This window comes from Chrysochloris asiatica, unplaced genomic scaffold (assembly GCF_000296735.1).
Source record: "Chrysochloris asiatica unplaced genomic scaffold, ChrAsi1.0 scaffold00038, whole genome shotgun sequence".
Classification (NCBI taxonomy): Eukaryota; Metazoa; Chordata; class Mammalia; order Afrosoricida; family Chrysochloridae; genus Chrysochloris; species Chrysochloris asiatica.
Window position 1 is genome coordinate 23358367 of NW_006408556.1, and position 11594 is coordinate 23369960.

Genomic DNA, 11594 nt, shown 5'->3' on the forward strand with positions numbered 1-11594 from the left:
ATTGATGGACTCAAGTGTGGCAGCGGTAGTGAGGTTGGCCCAGGATCGGACATTGTTTCGTTCTGCTGTGCATGGGGTCGCTATGAGTTGGTTCCGACTCGATGGCACCTGACAACAACAACAACAACAACCTCTTACTGAAATTCCTGAATAGTTCCTTAGCTGGCTTCATTTCATCTTGAAAATATGATTATATTGTATAGCTTCCTCCATACTCTCCTCAACACACACATTTTAAAGTCTTTGACACAAGACTATTCAGTACTCTTGCGATAAATGACAGAACTCTTGATGACAAACCCTAGGTCTATTAACAAATGACAATTTTTCTTCAGAAGCACTTTGCATCAAGAACCCCCTTTATATTTGTGAGTAAATCACATATAATTTCCTTAAAAGTATCATTCTTGCTCTTGTCAGAGGGGCTTTGTCCATATATTCTATTCCAACACATATATTTATTTAGTTCTCTTCTACTATTCTTTCAGATCTTAGATTCACTACCACTTCCTTAGTCTGATACTGAATTTTTATATCATCTTGATTCAATATAAATCCACCCATCTCTGCATGGGATAACGCTGAGGCTTTCTGATCCTGTTAAAATTTGAAGACTCAGAAATCCTAGGGGAAAGCTCTACCCTGCCCTGTTAGGTTGTTATTAATCAGAATTGATATGTTGTCAGTGGGTTCTCAAGCAGTTAGATTATCTATAAGTAAAGTGAAATAATGACGACCTTTCTTACGCTATCCCGTTATCAGCAACTGCCAAAATGTTCTTAGTACTTAATAGATGATGTCAACATAAATGCACTTCTAACATTTCTCTGTCCGTTTGTTGTACTGTGGTGACTTGTGAATTCCTGTGATTCTGCAAGCTATGCCATGGATATTTTAAATACAAGCAGGGTCACCCACAGGGGGCAGGTTTCAGTTGAGCTTCCAGATGAACACACACTAGGAAAAAGGAGAGATGGACTACTTCCAAAATTTTCGTGATGGTGGTGGTGTGTCATGGAGTTGGTTCCAACTCCTAGTGACCCTGTGTAGGATTTCTGAGTCTGTAAATCTTGAAGGGAGAGGAAAGTTTCATTTTTTGCCCATGGAAATACTGGTAGTTTTGAACTGCTGACCTTGAGGTTAGCAACCCAACTCATAACCACTATGTTATGTGAATAACAATGGAACACTGTTATGTGAATAACAGTGGAACACTGTCAGCACCAGAAACATGATGGAGAGCACCAGAATATTGTCAGATATAGTGCTGGAAGATAAGCCCCTCAGCTTGGACGATACTGGAAATATGACTGGAGAACCGCTGTCTACCCAAAGTAGAGTTGACTGTGATGACACAAATGGAATATGCCTTTGGTGCTTTAATATGCTGGTGGGACATAACTCAAAATTAAGAGAAACAGCTGTAAACATCATTTAATAATCAGAACATGGAATGTACAAAGTATGAATCTAGAAAAATTCAAAGTTGTCAAAAATGAAATGGAACGTATTGATATCCTAGGCATTAGTTAGCTGAAATGGACTGGCATTGACCTGGCATTGGCCATTTTGACTTAGATAATCACATGGTTACTAGTCCAGGAATAATAAAGTGAAGATGAATGGCATCACTTTCATCATTGAAAAGAACATATTAAGATCTGCCTTGAAGTACAACACCGTCTATGATAGGAAAATATCCATATACCTATAAGGAATATCAGTTAATATTAATATTATTCAAATTTATGCACCAGAAAATAAAGTCAGTGATGATGAAATTGAAAAATTCTATGAACTTGTTCAGTCTGAAATTGATCAAACATGCAATCAAGATGTATTGATAATTCTGGTGATTGGAATGCAAAGGTTGGAAACAAAGAAGAATCAGTAATTGGAAAATATGGCCTAGGTGAAAGAAACAATGCTGTAGATTACATGATAGAATTTTGCGACCAATGACTTCTGTATTGCAAATACCTTTTTTAAACAACATAAAAGACTACTATCCACATAGGCCCTCACCAGATGGAATGCACAGAAATCAAATTCAATACATCTGTGGAAATAAATTGTGGGAAAACTCCATATCATCAGCCAAAACAAGGCCAGGTGAAGACTGTGGAACAGACCATTAACTGTTCCTATGAAAGTTCAGGCTGAAGCTGAAGAAAATGAAAACAAGTCCACAAGAACTAAAATATGACCTTGAATATATCCCACCTGAATTTAGAGTTCATTTGAATAGCAGATTTGATGCATTAGACACAAAGACTGAAGACCAGAAGAGTTGTGGAAAGACATCCAGAGGATTATTCAAGAAGGAAGCAAAAGGTCATTAAGAAGACAAGGAAGAAGGAAAAGACCAAAATGTATATTAGAAGAGACTCTGAAACTTGCTCTCCAGCATACAGATGCTAAAGCAAATGGAAGAAATGATGAGGTAAAAGAGCTGAAGAGATAATTTGAAACGACAACTAAAGAAGATAAAGTCAAATATTATAACAAATTGTACAAAGACATGGAGTTAGAAAACCAAAATGGAAGAACACATCCATCATTCATCAAGCTGAGGTAGCTGAAGAGAAAATTCAAGCCTGAAATTGCAAGATTGATGGATTCTGTAGACAAACTATTGGATGATGCATCAAAAGAAGATGGAAGGAATACACAGTCACTATACAAGAAAGACAAGGTCAGTGTTCCATCATTTGAAGAGGTAGCATATGATCAAGAGGCAGTGATACTGAAGGAAGAAGTCCAGGTGGCCTGAAGGCATTGGCAAAGAATAAGGCTCCAGGAACTGATGAAATAGAAATTTAAATCTTTCAATAAACTGATGGAACACTGGAGGCACTCACTCATCTATGCCAAGAAAAGTGGAAGACAAGTACGTGGACAAATAATTTGAAGAGATCCATATTTGTGCCCAGTTCAAAGAGAGGTGACCCAACAGAATGTGGAAATCATCAGACAATATCATTAATATCACATGTAAGTAAAATTTTGCTAAAGATAATTTAGAAACTACTGCAACAGTACATTGACAGAGAACTGCCAGAGGTTTAAGAAGAGGGCATGAAATGAGGGCTATCCTTGCTGATGTCACATAGATCTTGGCTGAAAGCAGAGGATACCAGAAATATGTTTACCTGTGCTTAATTGGCTACGCAAAGGCTTTCAATTGTGTGGATCATGACAAGCTTTGGACAGCATTGCAGAGAATGAGTTTTCCAAAAATTTAATTGTACTCATGAGGTGGCTATACATAGACCAAGAGGCAGTTCTAACAGAACATGGGAACACCAAATGGTTTAAAATTCAGAAAGGTGTACGCTAGGGTTGTATTCTTTCACCATACTTATTCAATCTGTATGCTGAGCACATAAACTGAGAAGCTGGATTATATGAAGAAAAACGTGGTATTAGAATTGGAGGAAGACTCATTAACAACTTGCCATATACAGATGATACAAGCTTGCTTACTCAAAGCCAAGAAGGTGTAAAATACTTATTGTTGACAATCAAAGACCACCGTCTTTGGTATGGGTTGCACTTTAATGTAAAATAAACAAAAACCCTCACCAATGGACCAATAAATAACAGCCATATGAATGGAGAAAAGATTGAAGTTGCCAAAAACTTCATTTGACTTGGATTCAACCATTCAACACTCATGGAAGCAGCTGTCAAGAAATCAAACAATGTATTGCATTAGGCAAATCTGCTGGCTGCACAAGATCTCTTTAAAGTGTTGAAAAGTAAAGATGTCAGCTTGAGGACTAAAGTGCTTCTGATGCAAGCCATGGTATTTTTGATAACCAAGTATGCTTGTGAAAGTTGTATAGTGAAACGGAAGACTAGAAGAATTGACACATTTGAGCTATAGTATTGGAGGAGACTGTTAAAAGTACCATGAATTTCCAAAAGAACAAACCAATCTGTGTTGGAAGAAGTATAACTAGAATGCTCTTTCGAAGCCGAGATGGCCAGACTTCATCTCTCGTATTCCAGATATATTATCAGGAGGGTCCAGTCCCTGGAGAAGGACATTATACTTGGTAAAGAGGAGGGCTGGAGAAAAAGAGGAAACCTTCATCTTTCTCCTGTGGAATGGCTGGTGGGCTCCAACCAAAGACCTTGAAGTTCACAGTCTAGTGCTTACCCTACAGAGCTGAGTAGTGCTTTGTTTATCCTAGCTCTAAAAATAAGAGGCAATTGAAAATGGAATGTTTTGTTGGAAACCCTCTTCAGATATCTCACACAGAACATTGGTATGTACACAGATGTATAAACCCACTTTATCACTTATGTTGATTTCCATTTGTAGTGAAATTCTCCACCCCATAAGGTAATATATACATACACACACATACACACACATTTGTTGTTGTTAGTGCCGTATAGATGGTTTTGACCCATAGCAACACTGCATATGGTTTCTGAGAATCAGCTGGCTCAAACAACTTTGCAGTGCAGCACATTAACCCACAGCACCACACCTAATGGCAAGGTTGTCAGTTCATACCAATCAGTCACTCCTTGGAAACAATTTACAGGATCTCTATGTATCAGAACATGAGTATAGGTCAGATTTATCAAATTGTAGCTATTTACCCTTGTTTTCTTTATAAATAAAAAAAAATTTTTTTGTAATGTTCCTCTAGTCGAGTTCTGATTATCAAGCCATTGAGGCTAGGTCAAATGGGTACTGTCTGCAACTTTGGGTGTTCTTGTGCATCTCCCCTCACTTCATATCAGCTGGATGCTTCACTCTCAGTTCTAGCCCTCTGTGGCTATGTCCTTGTCCATGGGCTCAAATATCTCTAGGTCTCACTACACTTAGGACCATCCAGCCCTTCCTCTCATCTTTAGGTCAACGGGGATCAATGGACTGTGGCTGAACTCAGCCCATTTCTTCATTGCTGCCTTTCCCCTCTTCCACTCAACAGTAGATCAATGTGGTCGCCAGCAAGCTTACACACCTATTTCCCTTTGAGTTTCAGTCTTAGAGGAGAGGTTGTCCTGAAGGAAATGATTGCTTGCCTTGGTGGTTTCCTGGCGAACAGCTTGCTTATTCTTGTAGTAGGCAGTCATGCTGATATTTTTGTTTTGGGTTTTTCCTCCTGATATATCTTTGAAGATATATCTTCTGTTGCTCTAACTTTTCCAGGATGGTCTGCTTGTCCTCGCTAGTGGAAATGTCCCACCTCATAAAGGTTCTGGATGGGATTCAGGATTCCACCTAAGATCCTATACTCTGCAAAGACTTTGCAAAAGGCCTATTTCATTGGGCAAGTTCTAGAACCTCTTTGAGGTACTCCAATCAGTTATAGGCTGAAGATGGGCTTACAAGTTTTCTGTAATCATGTTTCCCAACATCCCTTTCTAGCTCACTCAAGTGTCTATTTTACAATAGTAGGCAAGGGAAACCAATATTCATAAGACAGTCAAGCATTTTAATATTATTTCCCCTCTTCTAACTATGCCTAGATCCCTGTAACACAGAGCCCTGTTGTTCCAAGTTTGAGCATGCATCAACACTTAACCTTTGTTCCACTTAGGCCATGCAAACCTGTCTCAGTGTTCCCCTATCTATCTTGTTCTTCTACCCCCTCCCACTTCTTGTATTGCCCTTCCCAATACCCGAACTAACCAACCCCCTAACCCCACTGTTGTGGTTATCTTATATTCTATTAACTCTTCCCTCAATTTTATCCTGTAATCTACCAGACCTTCTCAGCACCTGGATCTCTGTTCCTCTGTGTTCACCTTCTTTCACATTGTAATTGTGTTGATCATAAACTGACTTCCCAGTTCCTCTGTTCTTATAAATTTATTTTGCTCTTGACTCTTCCATTTGTCAGCTGAGTTCAGTGTGATGCTGCTGTGTACATTGTCCTCTGGTTGTTGTCTGTTCTTGTTGGTTCTCAGTCCACAAAACTTCCTTTAGGATGTTTTCTATAGCAGGGTGTGTTTTGGCAAAATCCCTTAGCTTCTGTTTATCCTGGAATATTTTGATTACACCTTTGTATTTGATTGATAACTTTGCTGGGTAGAGGATTCTTGGTTGGAAGTTTTTTTTTTCTTTCAGGGTTTTATATGTCTTCCCATTGCCTTCTTTTTTGTTTTTGTTTATGTTTACTGTTTTTTGTTCTGTTTTTTAATGTTTTATTGTGAATTATGTGATAGTTTACATGGGAGAACATTAGCTTTACATTTATCCTATCGTATATCATTTCATTGCCATGGTTACAATCCCATCCATACATCATTGCATCATCAACCAACCAAAGGGTATATCCTACAAGCCTGCCTCCTTCCCCTCCACCCCCGGTCATCAGCACACAGCCCCTCTCCCTCTCTGGGTCTAAATTCCCCAGCTGCTCCACCTCTCCACATCATTGTCTCTGCCTCCATATTAGGCATCACTGCTTCTCTGGATAGGGCCCTGCTCTCTGCTCTTCTACCTTCATGGTCCCAGGGACCTCCACTCCTAAACTGTAACGTTAATCACTCCGCTCCTTGCTACAAAACGTCTACATTTACATTTACAACTCTCACAATTAGACCTGATAACAATTCACTATTGTATCACAAGAGACCTATGTGCATTTCCTTTCATCAACCCCACCTAGACAGATTGGATACTACTCAGTGGAGACTCTACCTTCCACCACGCCCTCTGGATCTAGGTTCCCTCTTGAAAGCTTGTAAGCCAGTTACTTTTTGCCTTTGTAGCCCCCCATTTTGGGTAGCCAATGTCCAAGTTGCCCATCCCTGTCTACTCTGTGTGTGGAGGGGGTGGGAATGATCCTTGCTCTAAAGATTTGTTCCCTCTTTTGAGCTTCTGCATCCATAGGTATAGGTCAAGTTCATCAAATTGTATCAGATTACTCTTTTTTTCCCTCTTCTTTCTTCTTCTAGTTGAGCTTTTATCATCCAGTCATTGAAGCCAGGGCAAGTGGCTATTATCTGCAAGTGTGGGTGTTCTTGTGCATATGCCCTCTCTTCTTATCAGCTGAATGCTTCACTCTCCACTCTAGTCCTCTCTGGCTATGTTACTGACTCTGGGCCTAAAAGTTCCCAGGTCTTGCCACACTGCTGGCCAACCAGGTCTCCACCTGGGTTCACAGGAGTCTTTTGAACGTTGTAGGACTTAGCTCACAGTTTCATTGCTGTTTTTCCCTCACTTCCCATTATCCGTGACAAATATGGTCACAAATCAGATCATGTATTCCCATTGAGTCTTAGTCTTGGAAGGGGGTTTACTCTGAGGGGACCCAAACACTTGCCTTGATGTCTCCTGGGTGAGCAACTTGCTTGTTCTTCTAGTAATCGGTCGGTCTGCCTATATTGTTTTGTATTTTTCCTGTAGGTCTTTCTTTCAAGAAGTATCTTCTGTTCTTCTAGCTGCTCCAGGCTGGTCTATCCATCCTTTCAAATGGAAATTTCCCACCTCTGAAGATTCTGGATGCTGTTCAGGATTCCACCTATAGTCTTCTGTAATGCAAAGGCTCCGCAGGAAGCCTCCTTCACTGGGAACACTATAACCCCATTTTAGGTATTCCAATCAGTTATAGGCAGAAGATGGACTTACAAACTTTATATGGTGATATTTCTGGCTATTCCTTTCTCTCCCATCCCAGTATCTATTTTATAATGCAATGCAAGGGAAACCAAGATTCAAAAGACAGCCAAGCATCTTAACATTATTTCCCCTCTTTCCCCTTTCCAACCATGTCTCAATCCTTGTATCCCAAAGCCCTGTTGTTTCAAGGTTTTGCATACATTATTATTTACCTCTGTCCCACTTAGCCCATGCAAACCTGCCTAATTGTTCTCCCATCTTCTTTGTTCTTCCATTCCCCTCTCCCTTCTTGTATATCGCACCCCTCCTCAGCACCCAAACTATCCTGTGTCTATTTCCTGCCTGTGCTTCACCTTCCCCATCCCTCCCCTCACCTTACCCTCATATCCCAGCAACCTTCCCATTGCCTTCTTTCCTGAATGGTTTCTGTTGAGAGATCTGAGCTTAATCTGATTTGCTTGCCTTTGTATGTGACACTTCTCTTTTCCCTAGCTGCTTTCAGGATTCTGTCATTATCTTTGATTTTGGAGAGCTTGATTATTATATGTCATGGTGATTGTCTTTTAAGTTTTATCCTTCCTGGGGTTTGTTGAGCTTCTTGAGTGCTTATCTTTTAGCTTTTCAGAATGTTAGGGAAGTTTTCTTCCAGGAGCTCTTCAACTATCTCCTCTGTGGATTCGTGTGATTCTTCCAGTTCTGGAATGCTGATAATTCTTAAGTTATTCCTTTTCATGTTGTCCAACATGAATCTTAGGCTTTCTTCAGATTTTTTAAATCCTTTTTTTGTGCTTGCTCTTCTATTATAGTAGTGTTGAGAGATTTATCTTCTAGCTCACTGGTTCTGGCTTCTATCTCTTCAATTCTACTCTTTTGCCTTTTCAATGTATTGTCCATTTCCGATATTCTATTATTAATCGTTTGGATCTCTTTCTGTAGGTTTTGAATTGTTTCCAATGCTGTATCTATTTTATTTGATTGTTCCTGTAGCACTGTCCTGACTTCTTCCTCAATTTTCTCAACTCCATTGTATAGTGTTTTGATACATTTTATAATCATTTTTCTGAATTCCTTCTCAGGCATTTCCAAAGCCTGCCCGTCTTCCAGTATGGAGTGTAGGTCTACTTCTAGCTCATTTGCCTCAGTCACTTTATCTCGTTTCTAGACATGTATTATTGTCATCTGTTTCTGTTTTTCGGGCATATTCAAGAGTTATCTGTGGTGTTAATACTTAGATGTGTGTGTATTTTGGTATTTTTTATGTTTTCTGATTGCCTCCTGGTAGATGTCATCAGGAGATGGGCTTCCCTTTTCACTCTTCTTCCTGAGAAATTTCAAGATGCCACTGTTGGTCATTGTGATTGAAACTCAGGATTTAATTTTTGGCTTATTTCATTTTTAGTCTGCCTGTCCTGCTCCACAATCCCTATTCAGGCCTTTATCCTAATGATAAACAGTTCAGGGCCGGCTATGGCAATTTTGCACTGTCGTTTGGTTTTAAGTGGAAAATGTCACTTTAAATTTCAAGGAGATCTGTATGCATGCCTAGTAGAATCCTCTGGAGGTGGGGTGTCCACTCACTCAGGCACTCCCTCTAGTCACCAGAATGGAGGTGTGCAGACAGCGAGAGATCAATGAACAGATTCCCCCCACCCCCACACCCCAAAAAAAATGTTCAGACTTTTATCTCCAGGGTTCTGTCAGGCGTCCATGCCTGTTCTGATCCTTCCCCCACTTGTTCTTGCCCAATATGGTGGCTCCAGGAGGAGCTGAGCACTTGGATTAGAAAGCAATGAATTTCTTGCTTTTGCTACCAATTCCCCTAGCTGTAAGCCTTCCAACCTTCTAAATATTCCTTTAAATGTGATTCAGAGTTCTGGCACCATCCCTTAAGCTGGCTTGGTCTGGTATTCTGTGTTGTTGCTGATGGAACTCCTCACTGCACTTCCACCTGATCTGCCATCTTGTTTGTTCTCCCTCCCAATCACTATTGATCAGTATTAATCTACTCCACTTGTGGGTAAGTTTTCCTCTAGGAAGTTCCAAATTATATTGTGTTAACTGAGCACAGAGTTGTGGGTAGGAACCATACCCTTTGTAGATCCAGTTTAGGTAAATCTTATATTTGGAGCAATTACAAAGGACTTTAGGTATTCTTTTGGGCCACAGGTATAAAAGGAGAGAGATAATGTTATTTGCTCTCATAAATCATTATTGTAATAGTGGTGGATATGAATATTTCATGTTATTTATTTTTACTTTCATTTCAACAAGAAAAGATTATGATGAATGCCAGGTGTGCACCAGTTTGTATAGTTAATATAACAAAAGCTCAGATATTAGTCTCATAATCTTACTAAGTTTGCTTGTGTATGTCTGTTCATACGTCTGCATTTAGGTTTTTAAGCCACATTGAAAAATTCTTTAGAGTAAATGCGAACATGAGTTCTTTTATTAGTAGAGGTAAAAGTTGTCTGTTTCAGAAATCAAAGAATGTCTTTGAGTCAACTTTATCTTACAAGGAGTGAGTAGATGGACAATCAGATCATACCACTAATAGTAAGAATCTGCAGTAATTTACCACCGTATTAATGGAAAAACTCTGCAATTATAAGACAGGAGCAGGGCTGTCTCACAATTTCTTCTATTTGTTCTTTTCTTCACCATTGTTTTCTTCTTATTAAACAAATAAAAGATATCATGTGTTTAAATAAGGACAAACAAACAATGGGATACATGCTTTACATTGAGTTCAAACAAAATTTTATATCTTATTTTTTCACAAGCACTTCCGCTGATTTAAAAACAGGAAATAATGTACACTCTAGTGGTTTTGTTTAGTTTGTGCTCCCATAGACAGATTTTTATTATTAGACATTGATTTTTTATGAAGTTAAGTATATATTCTCCAAACTTTCTTAAGATCCTTATGGATGGGTTACAATTAGATGAGGAAGGTTTGCATAATGGGCAGAGGTTTTTTTTTTTTTTTTTTTAGGCAAGTGAAAGTAGAGTGTATCTATGTGATGAGGAAAAAAAAAAGATTAAAAAAGTAAGAACATGAATACATTTAGGCATATAAGCTCTAGTACATGTCTTTTCCTGTGGAATAAGACTCAAGTTAATGAGGTAGAATCCCCTGAGTGCCTGTCACTCCTTGGTTAAAAGTTGATTGTTCATGGAGACATAGTCATCTGTTGGCCACCAAGGTGCCATAGAATGCCCTGTAATAGTTCTGCCTTAGGCTTTAAGAGAAGAATCCCTTATAATAGTAACTCATTAAAATATCCCTCAGTTAGCTGAAAGAGTTAATTTATTTCCTTGGCCCCTGACACTCAGAGAGAAAGTAGGGTCTAGGAATAATTGGGCCCTCTGAAAATTATCAGTGTAATTCTATAGTGAATGTATTTTAAACTACTGAAAAAGAAGGAGAACAAATTAGTCCAAAGGGAGACTCATATGAGATTTAAAATATCTGTAACTGTTTCTAGCTCGTACTAAATCACTTTGTGACTTTGGTAAATTTCTAAATTTAAGCAACATTATTATTCATTTTAATAGCTTAAACCTGTTTCAAGGTGGCATTGCTAAAGTTAGTCCTGAAATAGGAACTTCTAGCAATCATGTTTGCTTCTTGTTGTTTTTGCTTTCTAGAATTTTGCTTTTAATTTAAATGTTAAAATAATATGAAGAATTTTAATAGAAGCATTTGTTGTCATACAGTGGCATAGAAAAATTTGCTTCCCCACATTGAATCTCTATATTTTTTGAGTCTTCCTGGTTTATTTATTTATTTATTTATTACTTTGGTAAACACATGAGGATGCATCAAAATGGTCATGGAAAAATGGAATGAAAAGATGATGGAATTTTTCCATGTACAATTCAGTGACATTGTGTTCATGTTTATCACAACTATTCATGACCAAATGTTCGGTGTCTTCTCAGCGCTGTGTGTTCCTTTCCCACACCTTCTACCCACTCTTGGTAGCCATGAATAAAATTT